The sequence below is a fragment of the Cydia pomonella genome, chromosome 6 (assembly GCF_033807575.1).
Source record: "Cydia pomonella isolate Wapato2018A chromosome 6, ilCydPomo1, whole genome shotgun sequence".
NCBI classification, from domain to species: domain Eukaryota; kingdom Metazoa; phylum Arthropoda; class Insecta; order Lepidoptera; family Tortricidae; genus Cydia; species Cydia pomonella.
In genome coordinates this window covers 21,794,717-21,808,641 of record NC_084708.1, presented here as the reverse complement: position 1 = coordinate 21,808,641, position 13,925 = coordinate 21,794,717, and the positions used below count along the sequence as shown (strand labels likewise).

The 13,925-nt window shown below is 38.0% G+C and overlaps 1 long non-coding RNA gene across 1 annotated transcript in view; it reads left to right on the top strand.

The window, feature by feature from the left end:
- The window catches only part of LOC133519314 (uncharacterized), a 277,736-nt gene extending 269,204 nt beyond the window's left edge, over positions 1-8,532 (top strand). The window contains exon 2 of the long non-coding RNA XR_009799613.1: positions 7,893-8,532. This is a non-coding gene — a long non-coding RNA (uncharacterized LOC133519314). The remainder of the gene's footprint in view (positions 1-7,892) is intronic.
- The last annotated feature ends 5,393 nt before the right edge of the window (positions 8,533-13,925 follow it).

The following is a 13,925-nucleotide window of genomic DNA, read 5'->3' as shown; positions in this document are numbered from 1 at the left end:
ATACGCTCGCTCAAGATTTACTTAAATTACATGAATACTAGGCATAAACATTAATATAAACAATTGCGCATATAGTAGAGGAGTGTCCTCGGAGACGATATGCTGGAAGAATTGAAGACCTCTATGAGCTTACAGCGGGTGCCAGGGATTGGCTATTAAACTTAGATATAGATCTATGAGTTAAGAACTATAATGCAAAATGCTTATAACGAGGATAAATCCATCGTTTCTAAAAAATGTTGTTTGAAGGAAACCATGAAACCTTTTTTTTATGTTGCTTTCATCATATCAGCCTTTTATCGCCCACTGCTGAGCATAGGCCTCTATTCCAGTACGCCACTTATCCAGGTCCTGAACCAATCTCATGTTGATTTGCCTTTTGGTAACAAAAAGGAAGAAATAAACTTTGTCACTTCCTGCTGTAGGTACAAAATATCATTTAGAAATGTTGAACGAAAAAAATTCAAGCGATGGCCTGGAAGTGGAAATTAAACTTTTTACACGAACGTAACGTATTTTCTCTCAACGTCAGAAATGAAACCTGAAACTACCGTAAAAGTCAAATAAAATGCTCATCCATCACCTGCTTGCGCCCCGTGACGAGGTTTTTATGGACGGATAAAGGAAAAAAGCCTGCAGGCTATTTTGGCATAGATCTTACAATATTCTAGTAGATATGACAATGCCAAAGAAAAACGGAAATACCTTTTTACCTCACCACGGCGAAGGAAATAGAGGGTTATAATTTCGATTGGTAAGGGTATTAAATAAATATTAAGGGACAATCTTGCATAAATCGACCTACAACCACAATAAGCTCCATAGGGCCCGTGTTGTGGGTACTAAGCAGATGAATAATTATAATAATATTTAATTACACACTTCTATAATTCAGAAACAAACATTTATGATGAACACATAAATAATTTCGCTTAAGGTCATAACGGGTAAGTGTGGCATAGGGGCAAGTGTGACTCGCGTTCTCATTGGGGCTTGTTTACATATTGATTAGTGTTTATTGCGAGTTCATACATTTGCTACTAGCTAGTTGCATTGAGAATAGAATAGATAGCGTTTATTCGTGGCTAAATAAAAAAAGAAACAATACGTAATATAACATAAGCCACGAAATGGTCCCAACTCAGCATGTCTCTAGTCTGGCTGGGCTGGTTTTCCGCCGAACCATCGTGTGTAGCACGAGGTGTAACACAATATTTAAAACAACTAAAAAAAATACACATCATAATTATGACAAACAAATTGGAAAATAAATAAGTGGCATTTAGTGGCACATGTATGAACTCGCAATAAACATAAATCAATGTGAAAACAGGCCCAATGTGAAGGCTAGCCACACTTACCCGTATGCTACACTTATCCGTATTCACCGTACCAGGATATTAACGTACGGGCGTCCTGATTCGTAGCCCACATGGTCTAGGAGGGTATATTATGTGGGTGTTTAGGTTAAGAATTTATAGGTTATTTATATATCTATATGTTAGATAGAATCAAATCCTTAGCTCCCGGAAGTTCGAGCGACTAACACGTATAATAGTGGATTGTTAACTAAGGGATGTAAGACACCCGTTTGTGTCGAGGTAGTTTGGCGCTCGAACGCAGTGAGAGCGCCAATAGGCCGAGACTGGAATGGTGCCTTTCACCCGAGTTAAACACTCTACCTATGTGCCATAAACCGCCTAGGCGCACCTGCTACCATTCATTCGAGAAGGGTGAAGGATTCTTTTTCTTCTTTCTTTATTCTTTATTGTATTGTAGTCATGCTCATTATACATTAGGTGTTACAATATGGTACAGACACCCTGTAAGGGCACTCAATATTTCTTAAGTCTAGGTAGGCAGGCAAATATGCATTTAATACTCATGGCAACGAAATCTATATTTATAATGTTATATTTTATCGATTAATATTTGAGGGTATCGTTTTCATTAAAGGCTTACGTAATCTATGTTTTGGGTCATTGTCCATAAAAGTAAAGCCATTGCTGGCCTATTTAACGGATAAATAAAATTGATTAGGCCCAAAACACATTTTCCGGGTGATATATGCCGTTGGGCCCTTTTGAGCTCAATTTAACGATGGGTTTTATACAAATTTCGGCATAAAAATGTGGTGTACCTGAATGTTAACTTTTTCAAAGACCTATATTTTTATATACTCGTCTTCAAATCTAGACTTTATACGTTAGGAAATAGTGTTAACTTTAAATAAATGCTTTAAATTATATAATGAGAGTGGGAGAGTTAGTTAAGTAGATACGTGGTAATGTGATTACTTTGTTTATTATCGGATCGGGCAATTTTGTATTTCAATTTAGAATATTTTGTATATTTTATCAACCATTACGGGAGCAAATGTGTTTAGGGACCGTGCGCGTTGGAGGGTCTGCCGTCTTGTGGCCTGAATCGGAACCATAAACATGTACATTTACATGTCACGTGTTTTCTTGTGCATAGGAGGTCCTGCTATCTTGTGAGCTACATCGGAACAATAAACATCACATTTACGCCTCGCGCCAAAAATCTGACGGTCCCTGTGCTGCCTTCTACAGTTCATGCACGCTCCCTATAGAAATAAAAATAAACTAATTTTTGGTTTTATGGCTTTGAACAATCAGCTCAATAACAATGAAGTGTGAATTATTGAGTTAATGATTTAGCTACTTTTTTACAGTACCTATATTATTTTAATGCATGCATGCTGGTAGCATGAGTGTTTCGACCGGCGGGAGGTTCCCGAGTCAACTAGCTATTTAATATAACATCAAATTGTCATTCAAAAATTGAGACCTAAATCAGACTTTTAATGGAATAAAAACCTAGGGACTAAAAGCGCGTGAAACAATAATTCCCATCTGTGCCGAGCTCCAATTTTCCACTGTTTTGACACCAACGATTTGACACTGCAATTTCTATTCATGAGCTTAGGTGACATGGCAACTAGCAAACATAACGATGCTTTCACACAACCTCTATTAATAATGCAATAGAGATCAAATTCCATTGAGTGCACATTGTTTTAACTTTGTCTTTCCACGTGGCCGACTGCCATGTTCTAGTTTTTTGACAGGGATTTTCCGTAGGTTTTGGGAAACGAATTGCTTTATCATATTCTATGACTGTGTTCTAAATTATAAACTGGTTGTAAATCATGTGTTTGGTGTATGAAAGTTACGGTTCTCTTGTGTGCAGTGAAAATGTAATAGTTTTTCGTGCTTTCAAGAGGTGATTCATCATATGATGAATGTGCATATTTATATTAGAATATTGCTAGTAATATTAAGTAGGCGTGTAATCGGGGGCGAGGTGGGTGGTTTTAAATCATAGTTTTTTTTAATACTACGTCGGTGGCAAACAAGCATACGGCCCGCCTGATGGTAAGCAGTCTCCGTAGCCTATGTACGCCTGCTATTCCAGAGGAGTTACATGCACGTTGCCGACCCTACCCCCCCATCTCGTTGAGCTCTGGCAACCTTACTCACCGACAGGAACACAACACTACGAGTAGGGTCTAGTGTTATTTGGCTGCGGTTTTCTGTAAGGTAGAGCTACTTCCCCAGTTGGGCTCTGCGCTCGATCTGGAATGACATCCGCTGCGCTGTGCCTTACACACAAAGCGAGATGACATTCACAATGACCATACCTCTCTTTTGGACGTAGTTTAAGGACGTACCCGGGTCCAGCGCAGTCAGCATCAAAAACGCGGATCAGATTACACGTCAAAGGTCTACCAATCTAAAGTAACTTAACAAAAAGGGATTAAATTTATGTATCTATATGTAGAACAAACAGATTGTGACAGATACTTATGAACGCGAACTTTACTCGTAGAATATTATACCTATACACCGTGGGTTCGAATATCCCCACAGATTTCAAAGGTGTAATCTTGGCCGTGTAGTTTTCTGAAACGGGCTTTTTTTAGAGATGATGACAATTCTTATTATCATTTGTTTCTGTAATATCTCAATAACCAGTGAAAAGTGCATTTTTGGATGCGACTCTATGTGACTTGGTTTAGACATGCCTATGGTCAGACATTAAAGTTTTCTATGGATAGACATTAAAGTTTTAAAGGGAAGAAAAAAATCTGTAAATAAAAATAAACGAAATCTTCATGTTTTTTTTCTCTTACCAAGACGTAAAAATAACACACACACCAAAACTTGCCACTTTATAACCTTTTTTTGCTCCTATGACCTCAAGAATGCGTGGTTACAATCTGTCGGGTTATTCGAGCCCACGGTGTACATATCGACGCGCAGGTGATATCATTAGTAAATTCAAATAATGTTCACATACTAACGATTTATCATAAAAACGTAAGCGACGTAAGTGATAAAGATATCAAACAGATTCAAGTAGGTTGTGAACATATAAGATGGCGTCAGGCTGTTTTTATAACGTCTGAATGCGTTTTCGGAATTGCACTTTGGTAATAAGTTAGCTGATGGTTTTTGTAGACTAGAGTGAGTGTGATGGCCAGGCTGCAGGCTAGCGACACTCTGGTTCACTCCGGTTCTGTTCGCACAGTGGCAATAAAGGAGATTCCTGATTCTCGCGTTAATACCTATTACCTTAGGGATGTACAACCTTGTGCATTTAACCATTCCTGTATGCCTAAATCTAGTTAACGTTTCCTATATGGAAATGTATTTCAGGGTGGCAGGTACTTTTTCTGTGCTGTTTCATCAGCTAAAATAGATGCTAAGTGTACCAGTGAATTTCAAGGAGCTTATATATTGAGTTGGTGCATAAATCATTGGACACTTTTATTTCATAGAATTTTTTCTAGGTTTCAATTCGGCTACACGCTAGAATAATCTATTATTCTACAGAATGTTCTAGGAGCTTTACGCCAAGGGGTATAAAAGGGCGCGCGCGTTCCGAGTTGTTCAGTTTAGTTCAAAATGGAACCGCGTCAACTACGAGCGATCATGCTTTACGAGCATAATCTAGGAACGAGTGCAAGGCAAACGGCCAAGAAAATTAACACTGCGTTCGGACAAGGCACTATTGCTCATTCCACAGTGAGTTTATTGGTTTGTCTTTCGATAAGGGGGATACGAGTTGTGAAGACAAACCTCGCTCCGGTCGGCCAGTTGTCTTCGACGAAGACCTTCTACGCTCACATTTGGAGAGACATCCGGATGCGACTACCAGATACTTGGAGAAGGAACTTGGATACGACCATTCCACCATAATTCGGCACCTGCATGCAATGGGCTACCACAAAATAATGAGTCGGTGGACACCCCACACTTTGACAGACAGCGAGCGCGCAGCACGCGTGACCATATGCGAAAGTCTCCTCTTGCAACCACACAGACAAGACTTTCTCAGGTCCATTGTCATTGTTGACGAATCCTGGGTTCACTACAACAACAAAACGCGGCAGGCCTATTGGGTTCTACGCGGAGAAAGGGCGCCAACTGAACCAATGCCAGATCATCATGGACGAAAGATAATGTTATCAGTTTTGTGGGACTGGCAGGGCATTCTCTATTGGGAACTGTTGGACGAGAAGCAGACTATTAACGCTACTATTTATGGAGAGCAACTGGAAAAGTTCGCCTCAAAAATAGCGACTAAGCGTCCAAAAAGGCTGTCTGTATTACTTCATCAGGACAACGCTCGACCACATACTGCGAAGTCTGTCCGCCACATTCTGGAAAAGCTAAACTGGACAGTGGTACCTCACCCGCCATACAGTCCTGATATTGCGCCGTCGGACTATTGTCTGTTTCGGGCTCTAAAGTTACATCTAAGAAAGAAGAAGTTTGAAAACTATGAACAACTCCAAGACGATATTGCCGAGTTTTTTGACCACCAGCCTCCTGCTTTTTGGAACACCGCATAATGTCTTTGCCAGAGAGATGGTTACATGTTGTTGAACATGACGGTCATTATATTGTGGATTAATAAAATATATTTTTAACAAATGTGTTTGAGTGTCCAAGAACTTATGCACCAACCTGATACTTTATCATATTACAGTTTATAGTAGTGGGAAGTTTTAATGATAATGAGTAAATATATGAAAACGGCGGGTCGGCGCCGGTTCGTCAACGCAAGCTTTTGACGCCACTTCTCGGTGAGGTAAACATTCCAAGCGTTTTTCGAATTGAAATACGCTTGACCCGTTTGAATATATTTAATATGTTTGTGTCTCACGGAAGTATTGCTATTAAAGAGTAAATTTTACTACAGGTTTACGAGTTACATTGAAATCAATACATTCGCATAAATGTATTTCACAAAACTTAAATTATATTGTCATAGCGCTGGCGTGTTGTCACACATAATATTAACCACCTTGAAGTTGTCAAGCAAGCATAACGTATTCATTACTACCCACGTACGATATACAGTTCCAAAGTTCATCAAGATCCTAAGTCAATCTTAGGGAATGTAGAACAGCAGTAATCATTGCTTCACGAGCAGAGGATCCAAGTGTCTAATGAACCAGTCTTATTGTAACCGCCTGATTAGTTATAGGTAATTTTATACACGGTGTAACATAAGTAATCCGAAAGATTTTAACCGCGCACTTCTGAGGTCAAAAGAAGGAAAAAATGTTTTACGAGTTTAAGCAAATTTCGTAGGTAAAATAAGTACATAAAAAGTTAATGTTATGGTAAAACTGGCACTTTTTTAAGCGTAAGCATAAAACCTAGTTTCTGAAAAGGTTACTTGTCACTTTTTGACATCTATCATTAAGGATATTTAGACTACGCCCCATAATGGCATCATCGCCATCAAAAAGGCGTTTTCCACTAAGTTACTCGTACAATAAGAAGATGTATTTTAATTGGTATTAACTCTGAAACTAGGTGAAATCCACAAACGTTTATATGACATTTTTGTCTTTAAATGTGATCAGGAATACACTGTTCAAATCTTTTGGTTTCCTCTTGTTACACCGTGTATGGCTATAGTATAACAGTAACAGTTTTGAATAATTCACGGTTAGTTTCACTAGACTTAACTAACGTAACGTTGAAAGCGAATGCAGCCAACGCGCACGAATGAGGGTAGAACGAGGGCGGTCAACAGTACCCCTAGTGTAAATTTTATCGACATCATAACGTGACGAACGCGTTTGCGTTAAGTCTCATTTTGTATAGGAATTTGAGTTTCCAAAACGTCCCGCTTGGCGCGCTCTTTCTAAATCCAATACAAAATGAGACTAAACGCAAACGCGTACGTCACGTTTCAAAATCCAATTTATTTACACTAGGGGTACAGAACTTTGTCACCCATCCGCTATCTTCGGTTACCGGTAAAATGCATGTAACTGCGTCAAAATATCGGGAGCTAAAAAACAATACAATAGGTAACCTCGGTCCATATCCCGGTCGATTTAAGTGTCGTATACAGATCTTAGATTTAATTATTTCATGATGTCGGAATTATTTCATAAAATGACCAGTTGGCCACATAATTACAAAATCGAACCTTCTTGATTTAAACTTTCGCGGTTTTTACACATTATTAACTAATACAAACGGACAACGGACGGAACGGACGGAACGGACTAATACTTCCTTCTTCTTCTTCACGTGCCATTTCTGTCCAGGAAGTCGACGACCATATGTCTATATGTCTCTCTACGAGTATAATAAAATCAAACCTAACCTAACCATATCATGAAGTGATCAATTCTAAAATGGCATTCTATGAAATGATCAAGTTCTATGATCCGATCACAACAAAGAGTGCTCTAATGCTGATTTTGTTTACTTCCATTGGAATGACACAACAGTAATCCAATACGGACATTGAGTGAGTGCCTTTGTTATGAGTAGGTAAGTAAAGGTTTGAGGTTGTGCAATAAAGAGGATTTGTATTGTATTTTATTGTAAGTATAGTAAGTAAATATTCTTTATTGCACCAACAATTATACATTTTACATACATGTAAAACTACAAATGATTTTTAAAGGAAAATAGAACCAGGTAACAACAGGCGGTCTTATCGCTAAAAAGCGATCTCTTCCAGACAACCTTTAGGTAGCAGGAAATTTCGAACTCATACAAAAGTCAACAGGTAGTGCAAGGAGCTAAATATGGAGACTATTAAATACAAACACACATACTACTTATATAAGTATTAAAACAATACCTAATATACTAATAAATATACAATATAATATAATACAATATATATATATATATATATATATATATATATATATATATTTATACTTACACATATACAATATATAAATGGCAACTTAAGGTAGAGATAGAAAGTATAGTTTCAGCTGATTTTTGAAAATGGGGAGAGATTTAGCTAATCTTAATTCTACTGGCAGAGCATAACCGAACAGCCCGGAAGGTAAAAGAGCTATTATAAAATTTTGAAGTAGATAAGGGAGGAGCAAGAATATGAGTCTGAGAACATCTGATAGAAGAGAGATACTTGAAACGCTCTTTGAGATAAGGTGGTGTAGCGGGGTTAAAGAGAATGCCATAAAGGAGGGCAAGAACATGAGAGTCACGGCGAAGACGAATAGGAAGCCACTTGAGCTGAGAACGAAACTGAGACACATGGTCATATTTGCGTAAGCCAAATATAAACCTTATACAGAGATTCTGGAGGCGCTCAAGCTTATTCAGCTGATCCTGCGTAAGGTCAAGATAGCAAATGTCAGCATAATCTAATATGGGCAGTAAGAGAGATTCAGCTAGCGCAATTTTAGTGGCGTAAGGCAAGAAATTTCGAAGTCTGCGGAGCGATGCAATTGCAGCAAACATCCTCCTACTAACCTCACTCACCTGAGGTGCCCAAGAGAGACTCTGGTCCATCATGACACCGAGATTCCTTACCTGGAGAGAGAAGGGAATCTGAATACCGTCAAACACAATGGCAGGTAGAGAGCCAAAATCAATCCGGGCAGTAAGCTTTGAGCTACCTACTACCATAACCTGAGTTTTAGTAGGGTTTACCTTGAGACCGTAACGCTTACTCCAATCTAAGATGCTCTCCAAGTCAGTGTTCATGGCGCAGATAGTCTGTGGTAGATCGGCAACAGAGCCCTGAGAGTATATTTGAAGGTCATTAGCGTAAAGGTGGTAGGAGGACAAAATATTGGAAGTGATAGAGTTTATAAAGATAGAGAAAAGAAGAGGAGACAGCACGCCGCCCTGTGGGACACCAGCAAGCGTGTTGCACCACGAAGATCGAGAGGAATCCACCTTTATTAATTAATTGTATAGTTGTGATGGTATGAAGATTATAGATGCAGGAATTGTAAATGTGATATAATGTACAATCCAGGTATTAAACATCGGCACGGACAAAGAGCCAAAAATATGTATACACGCCCTTATTGCCTATACATGAAGTCTGTATCTATATTTAATACCTTGACTGTAGTGACCTACGTTGCTTAAATAAAAGCAAGGTTTTTTTTAATTATTTAGCTAATTACATTATTAAAAAATAATATAAATTGTGAACCAAATAAATACAAAAAAGATCAACCCGTCAAAATACAATCCAAGAGTTCACTACAAGATTGTTTACACCATTTTAGGGCTTCACTGTATTCTAGAATATATTCGAAGGTCGTTGCGTAGGTACATGGATTTTGTACTAGGTATATTTCATAATAGACGCGGGTGACTAAGTGCGGACTCGCCTTCATTAGGCGCCCCTGAATTAGTTATGGCCGCGGCAACGAGCGTTTTATAAACCAACCAGAGACACTGAATAATAATAGTTGATGTAAACCTATACTCAAACTTGAACGATTGCAAAATGTTTGTATATTTGACCACACCAAATTTGACCACGTCTCGGAATTTCGTACCTACCTCAAGAGGCTGCCAATTCGTCATCGTCGCAACAGAACTCTCACATTCTTACCCTTCTTTATAATATTCTCTTCAACCCCACTACTCCCTCCCCCCCCCCCCCCCATAAATAACGTTTTAAATATCTCTCTTCTGCTCGGTGTGCGGGAAAGCATCTACTTGCTCCTCCGCCTTCTTCTTCTAAATTTTATATTAATTCCTTCATCTTTCGGGCTGTTCGATTGTGGAATGCTTTGCCGTTGGATATTAGATGCGCTACCATCCCTTCCCATATTTAAAATCCTTTTAAAATCTCATTACCTCTCGCTGCCTTAATTTGCCTTTATTTATTTATGTCTATGTATTATATGTATGTATGTCATATATATATTTTATTTAGTATAATTCTTCAACATATATATTCATGTTTGATAAATGATGCTGTTTCTATTAGTATTATTCTAATCTCGTATCAGCACACCCAAAGGTTGTCGGGAAGAAATCGCTTTTGAGCGATAAGACCGCCTGTTGTTACCTATTGTAATGTGTGTTCTTTTTCTGTATTTCCTTTTCATTATGTGGTGCACAATAAATAATATATTATTATTATACTCAATAATATTATCGTGTCGCTTCGTTAGTTGAAAATTGAATAGATGACAGTCAACTATGCGTTTCTCTAGAATCTGCGTCGTCTAGAATCACTGCGTTTCTGTATAAAGGTATAGGCATTGCAAGAGAGGTATGGCTATTTTAAATGTCATCTCGCTTTGTGTAGTAGGGCACAGCACAGCGGACGCGATTCCAGATCTAGAGCAAAGCCCAACGGGAAGGACCTCCACCTTTTAGAAAATCGCAGCAAAATAACACTAGACCCTACTCATGGTGTTGTTCTACTTGTCCTGCCGGTGAGTAAGGCTGCCAGAGCTTAACGAGGGTGCGGAGTGTTAGGGTCGGCAACGCGCATATGACTCCTCTGGAGTTGCAAGCGTACATAGGCTACGGATACTGCTTACGATCAGGCGGGCCGTAAGCTTGTTTGCCACCGACGTAGTATACATTTTTTTGTCTTGCCTCGCATGGTAAAACCACGGCTCTAGAATATTGCAGGTGTCCATGGGTGAAGGTAATTACTTACTATCAGGTAATCAGTTTGTTCGTTTACCTGCTATATCATAAAAATACAATCAAGTATTATATTTTTTTTAACTCAATTCTAATTAATAATTTCAAATCGAATGAGGGAGGTAATCTGATTAGACCTGCGACCTGCGACCCGCTCTCATAAATTTGTCTTTACGTTTTTGGGCGTCCAAAGTAGCGAAGTTGTGCGCCGAGCGAGCGCTTAATTTCAAAATTGAAATCAAATTATGGAATCTTGAGCATTGCGAGTGTTTTAAGGCACAAGAGTTAAACAAACTTTGCTATCAAGTAAAACACAACATTTTCACCATTTTCATATTGTATTTATCACATTGCGTTACTTTTTTTTTGCTTGTATGTTTTTGTCTGTAACCTTAGCTTTTAGGTGTATCAAATAGATAAATGCTTAAGTATAGACAGCTTACGCCAACACATTTGCATGTAATGTAACTGATGTACATATGTAGCCTTTCTTCGTTTCGTAGGTGGTGGGTATTTCCACCTAGTACCCTTATTTACGTTATTTCTTCTAAAAAGCGTGTGAATATATTTTATTAACCTGTACACATTTATTTTTCCTACATAGTTGAAGTCAGTTCCTCGAATATTTTACGTGATATTCCTCAAGATTCTCAAAAAGGTATCTCTTTGATATATAACTTCAAACACGGACATGTGAAATTAATATTTATGGAAGTAAATTCAATATTTACCTACAGCTGATTCGTTCAAGATACGCGCGCTCCGCTGACTCAAACGTAATACGGCAGTAAATCTAAGTCTGGCATGTTTGGGAAAGTAATATAGAGATACGAGAAAGTAGAATCAGTGTTAATGTATGTAAAATAACATTACCTATATAATATCTAGGAGACCGAACTTTGCTCGGAAAATTTGCTATATATTTATACAGGGTGTACAATCCAAAATGGTCAGTATGGAGAAGTCAGAAATTATGAGAGATAGCCACTTCTGTTCTTAGGAAACATGGCTTCGATTTTAAATGTAATAATAATGACATTCAATTTTTTTTAAATCTCTCATACATAACCGGAAATCGAACCTGCTCGAAGTTATGTAAAAAATGTTAGGTGTAAATTCTGCGAGCTTTTTCGTTGTTACTGTTGATAATACGAATCATGAGTCACAAGGATTGAAAGAAAAACCCGACAATAAGATAATTACTTTATTTCAGTAAATGTTCAAAATTCACGGTCAACAAACACGGTTGCAAAGATTAATTCTTTTGGGTAACGAATGCATTATTGCGTATCGTATTTTTATTATTAAATTTAAAATCGAAGCCATGTTTCCTAAGAACTGATGTGGCTATCTCTCATAGTTTCTGACTTCACCATACTGACCGATTTGGTTTGATCAATCTGTATATATACAAGCATTACTCGTTTAAAGGTATAAAAATAAATATATAATGATATTATTTTACCTCAGGGCAGCTCGTGGCGATTCACAGATTACCCGCGCGAAGCGTTGTAGCCGTTGTATTCCTTCCAAAAACTGCGCACTAGCCGATAGATATTCAAACAAGTTATAACTGTGTAGGTTGTGTGTTTAATTCAAAACATTTGTGTAATAAATCAAATGGTACGTTATTAGTAAAATTGATTACCATGTCGATGTCGAGTCGATCGAAACTTTATGTCATAAATAAGCCGTAAAATACTTCTGTTTGAAATGGCTTCAGACTTTCAAAGTAACGACAGTTTAGTACGCAGTTAAAATGAAACATAAATGCTTATAAGTTTCTTCAATATAAGTCACATTTTTTTTTTCTTTTTAGGGTTCCGTAACCAAAGAATAAAACAGGACCCTATTACTAAAACTCCATCAGTCCTTCTGTCACCAGGCTGTGGGCCCAATTCGAAGAATGATTAAGAGATGCTTAAGATTTTGGAAAGAGATTGAAAAGATCGATAACTAAACGATTATGTCAAAATTGACGTTTATTTCGATTCTGCTGTTTTTTTTTTATGGAGGATAGGCAGGCGTTTGACCACGATCACACCTGATGGTAAGTGATGATGCGGTCTACGGTGGAGCACGCTTACCTATGAAACAAACCTAACCTAACCTATCTATAGGATGACCTTACGAAAATCCTGAAAAGTTAGTTTCAGAGGTATGACTAATGATAATCTGACTATCATTACATTATGACTTTCAATAATGATATCAAACAAAGGGATCTGATAATCGTTCGATAGTTCATTATAACAAGATGTCTCTTCAGTTGCCAAAAGATTAAACACTGGAGCTCAATTGATGGTAGTTTTATCGGCTAAAATCGGCCCCAGTATAGTTTTAGGGTATATCAAAATTGTAGGATTTTGTCACACGTGTGTTTTGACACATTTTTGACAGCAGAACAGACAAAAGGTGTGTTAAATCAAAATTAAACCTCAACAAAAATGAATCGCTTTCATAATTGCTAATTCTATAGCAGAGACCATAGAGGAACAATTTGACAGAGACCGCGCCACTGAAGACCAGCTGTGACACTGCAATGGCGGATAGTTTCAATGTGTGCGCGTCACGCGAATGTATACCTAGGCGGATTGAGTAAATTTTCTCTAGTTTGGTACGAGCACCTTTCTGGCTCGGGGATAAGGTTCAATTTAGTATGGCAAAAAAGTGAGAGCTCGATTCGGCAGAGACGGATGAGGCCATAGATATAACTGTCAATGTGTGTGTGTCAAGCGAAAATACTACAAAATTGCTTCCAAATTATTTCCTCAACTTCCATTCATAAAAACAAAATTTAAGACTATGGTGGATTTGAACTGACACAAATTAAGCGAAAGAAAAATATTATTTTTTTGATACAGAACTGAACAATAATTCATACACTGGCGAAAACAATTAATCTTCCACGGAATTGCGTACGCGACGTAACGAAACAGTGACATTTATAACGACGTCAACGCCACGTTCCCGAGCACT